The sequence below is a fragment of the Petaurus breviceps genome, unplaced genomic scaffold (assembly GCF_028583685.1).
Source record: "Petaurus breviceps papuanus isolate PSGF00001 unplaced genomic scaffold, PetGlider_PUasm1.0 171, whole genome shotgun sequence".
Taxonomy (NCBI): domain Eukaryota; kingdom Metazoa; phylum Chordata; class Mammalia; order Diprotodontia; family Petauridae; genus Petaurus; species Petaurus breviceps.
The window spans coordinates 2625164-2629522 of NW_027185754.1; the positions used below are offsets into that span (position 1 = coordinate 2625164).

The 4359-nt window shown below is 40.5% G+C and overlaps 1 long non-coding RNA gene across 3 annotated transcripts in view; it reads left to right on the forward strand.

The window, feature by feature from the left end:
• Positions 1-4359, forward strand: part of LOC138157246 (uncharacterized) — a 110714-nt gene that overhangs the window by 101304 nt on the left and 5051 nt on the right. For 2 of the 3 annotated variants that reach the window (XR_011167336.1, XR_011167337.1), the window contains 2 exons: positions 1168-1301; positions 2691-3877. This is a non-coding gene — a long non-coding RNA (uncharacterized lncRNA). Of the gene's footprint in view, positions 1-1167; positions 1302-2690; positions 3878-4359 lie in introns of those variants that run through there. The other variant, XR_011167338.1, reaches the window with a different exon arrangement.

The window sequence follows — 4359 nt, forward strand, 5'->3', positions numbered from 1 at the left end:
CTCTCTGTCTCTCTCTCTGTCTCTCTCTGTCTCTCTGTCTCTCTGTCTCTCTCTCTCTCTCTCTCTCTCTCTCTCTCTCTCTCTCTCTCTCTCTCTCTCTCTCTCTCTCTCTCTCTCTCTCTCTCTCTCTCTCTCTCTCTCTCTCTCTCTCTCTCTCTCTCTCTCTCTCTCTCCCTCTCTCTCTCTTGCTTTCTCTCTCTCCTACTCTCTCTCTCTCTCTCTGTCCCCCTCTCCTCTTTTTTTCTCCCTGTCTCCTCCTCCTTTCCCGTGTCTCCATCTCCATCCCTGTCCCCAACAAACCAAGAGCAATGATAACTTTGAGATTTCTCCAGGTTGTTAAAGGTATAAAATCATTCTGGATGCTTTTGTCCACTTTCTTTCCCCTAAAACTTAATTCCTCCAAAAAAATTATCATGAAAAAAGGAACCATGAGATAGAATTAAAATTTCTATTATTTGTCATCATTAGAGTGTGATCCACTTTGGGTTTTATTTCTGAACAAGATAAAAATTAGATGGTATCCTCCAAGGAAAATTTCAGGTGAGACTCAATCATACACACATTAAATACTTAATCTGCCTTACTTCTATAATAAATATAGTACCAGGATATATGGTCTGAGAATAGAATAGGGCCAAACCTTTAGCTACTATACTAGGCGCTAATTCACCTCCTCAAATGTTTCTCATGAGCTGATTATTTCTTAGACTTTGAAACCTTGGAATATCATAAGTTTCATCGTAAAGTATTAAAAGTACTCTGATCAAATAATACACCATGATTCTAGAGGCTCAACAAAGAGCTCTACCTCCCTCATAACATGGGGTGATAGACTACTATGGAGAACAAGAAATGCGCCTTTGGATGTGACCGATTTGGGGACTTATTCTGTTGCACTGTTTATGTATAATACAGGGGCTTCTCTATCCCTGCTTTTCCTTCTATCTTTTTTCAATGAATGAAGGGGAGGAATGAATGCTGGAAAAGCATTTAAAGTACTTAAGTGAGCTTGTCCCAATAATAGGCTCCATATACAAAGAATGATTTGAGCATTAAGCCTTATTCTTTGGGAATGTATTACCTGTAAAAGACTGTCACTGCAACCATCCATGACCTCTACATATTTCATCATCAACAACAGTTTTATTGAATATCTTCTGTGTTCAGGGGCCCCTGATAGCCACTGCAGGAGAGGGTACGAAGCAGCAAAGCCTCAAGGTCCGTCTTCATGAGCAGCTTCCATTCAAGCTGAGGGGACAGGACGAGTATGTGAAAAAATAACCCACGAGTAGGCAGCAAAGGTAGGTTGCTGATTGATGAGGTCAAACAAAAACTTGAACGGATACAGAGATGTTTGTTCATATTTCCATAATGTCTCAAGGTCTGTGTTTACCTCGTGACAACCCTGTGTTGTAGGTAGTAAGGGATTTGGTATCCCTAATTTGCAGATGAGCAGACTGAGGTTCAGTGAGCAAGTTTGTTTAACAGATATTTATTTGGTGCCTACTCTGTGTACAGCCTTGTACTAGACACTGGGGTAGACTAAAAGGAAGTTAGATATGATATAATCTGCCCCTATGGAGCTTATAATTTGGTAGAAGGATGACATAAGTATAATATATTTTATTTTGAGTACATTACAGAGTGGTAAAACAAATTCACCATGCCTGTCCTTATGTAGGTTACAATCTACAAGGTTAATGTGTAACCTCACCAATTGCAGAGCTCCCTCCAACCAGGCAAATCATAAACCACCCATCCCTAACCACTCTGGGTGACTCTTGTCCATATCCTCCCATAAATTAACAAGAAGCGTCTGCCCAAAGTGCTAGAAGCCTTCTTCACTTCTCCTGCTATTGTATGGCTACCAGATGGCAATCTACCTGTCTATCATACCTCATCTTTGCCATGTGACCAGTTCGTCTTCTCATCCTATCATAAAATGTAGTGATAACATCTTTTACTCTCGTTCTTCATAAGTGCATAAGAGAGCAAAGTTCTTTATTAGGTCTGAAGAGGGAGAGAATGGCCAACAGGGAAGATCAGGGAAGGGGTACCATTGGGGTTGGGTTTTAAAGGCTGGGCAGGAGTTTGTTAGGAGAAGAGGAAAAAGGAAGAAGTGCCAAGCATTTGGAACCATGAGAAAAAGGACAGGAAAATACAGGACATATTACTTAACTGGGTGAAAGCCTAGATTACATGGTGGTAAGTCTACTTATAGCCACATTGTGGAGGCCCCTGAATGCTAAACAGAAGAATTGGGACTTTATTTTGTAGGCCTTCAGAAGTCACCTGTGACATAATAGGTGGATCTGTGACATACTGGAAAGTCAGGGTGCTACAGTAGAAGTCTGCTAGATTTGGCGTCAGAGCTCCTGGGCTGAAATCCTAGTTCTGCCACTTACTAACTGTGTGACATTGGGCAAGTCACCTAACTTCCCTCAACCTCAATTTCCTCATTTATAAAAGAAGGGAGTCAGATTTCCTCCAAGGTCTTACTGCCTTGCTGCTCTAAGCCTATGATCCTATGATCTAGCCATCTCCTGGGGAGACTCATGCCTGTTTTCTATCTATCCCCCACCTAGTTAACCAATTGCCCCACCTATTTACCAATATCAGCAACTAGAATCATAGCTATAGAGCTGGGAATGCACCCTAAATGTCATCTAAACTAACCCTTCATCTTACAGATGAGGAAACAAGCCCGGAGAGAACATGTTATTTGCTGGAGGTAACAAGGAAGTAGGTAACAGAGCTGGACTTCAAATACAAGCTGTGTGATGCTAAGCTCAATATTCCTGCTACTGTATTTTGCTGACTGCCTTTCTTTGAAGAAATTCCCAAAGGCCTCTGAGTCCTCTAACTTACCCAAGATCCAGGGACTAGTAAGTGGGATTTGAACTGAGGTCTTCTGATTCCACATTCAGTGTTCTTTCCTTTGCACTTAACTCTCTGGAAATAAATCTTATGGTGGACACTCCCTTTAAAGAAGTAGAGGTCTAAGAACTGTCAACTGTTCTTTCTACCTCGCTCATATGCCTCTGAGATGCTCCTTTAATTTTAGTATACTGAGACTTGGCAAATAAGACCATGTTTATTCTACCTGATTATATCTTCTTTCAGCCTTTGAATTTCCTGAGGAATTCTAATCTTTTTAATCTGTCCTCATATGGAAGTCACTCTTTTCCTTAATGGCTTCTGGCCCATTCCCTGGATCTTTCTAAATCCTATTGTTTCATGAATAAAATTTCACAAATTAATCCATGTGGGGATGAGACATGAACATATTCAAGAGTTTAAAGAAAAACCAAAGAGGAAGCAAGGTCTAGTAGACAGAGTGCCAGTCATGGATTCAGAAAGATCTGGGTTCAAGTCTTGCCTCTGATATATACTGACTCTGTGACCACAGAAGTCACCCACTTTCTCAATGTCTCAGTAAACAATCTAAGACTATAAATTGAATAGTAATTTCTGATATGCATTGGTAGAGAGTTCAGACCAAAAGGAGAGACAGAGATACAAAGAGAAACAGAGACAAAGACAAAAACAGACAGAAACAGAGACAGAGATACAAAGAGTGTTAGTTAGTTAGAGAGACAGAGATAGAAACAGAGAGACGGAGATGAAGAGAGCAGGAGATAGCATTACATTGTGGACAGGGAGCCAGACTTGTAGCCTGAAAGATATACATTCAAGTCCTCCTCTGACATGCTCCATGTGTGAGGATGGGCAGTACATTTAACCCGTGGGTCTTTTTGCCTTCCCTTACCACCACCACCAACCCATGTAAAAATGAAGTTACTGCTCTGAGTTTCAAAACAATTATTTATTCTTTGTCTTGGTATTGGCAGTGCCTAGTATATAGTAGACACTTAATAAATGCTTTGAATTAAATTGAGTCTCCTTATAGGTCTTATTTTTTAAAAGAAGTGATGATAAATGTACAACCAAAATGATAAATATATAATTAGAGATCATAGAGGAGAGGAACTATAGAATATAAGCCTAAAGGAATGCAAACTCCCTGAGGGCAGGAAATGTTTCATTTTTGTCTTTCTGGTGCCTAGCACAGTGTTGGGCACAAGTGGTAGGTGCTTAATAAATATTCGTAGATAGATAGATATACACATATTTGTGTATATGTGCATATACATATGTGTATGTATATATATAGAGAGAGAGAGAGAAAGAGAGAGAGAGAGAGAGAGAGAGAGAGAGAGAGAGAGAGAGAGAGAGAGAGAGAGAGAGAAAGAGAGAGAGAGAGAGAGAGAGAGAGAGAGAGAGAGAGAGAGAGAGAGAGAGAGAGAGAGAGAGAGAGAGAGAGAGAGAGAGAGAGAGAGAGACAGAGAGACAGAGAGA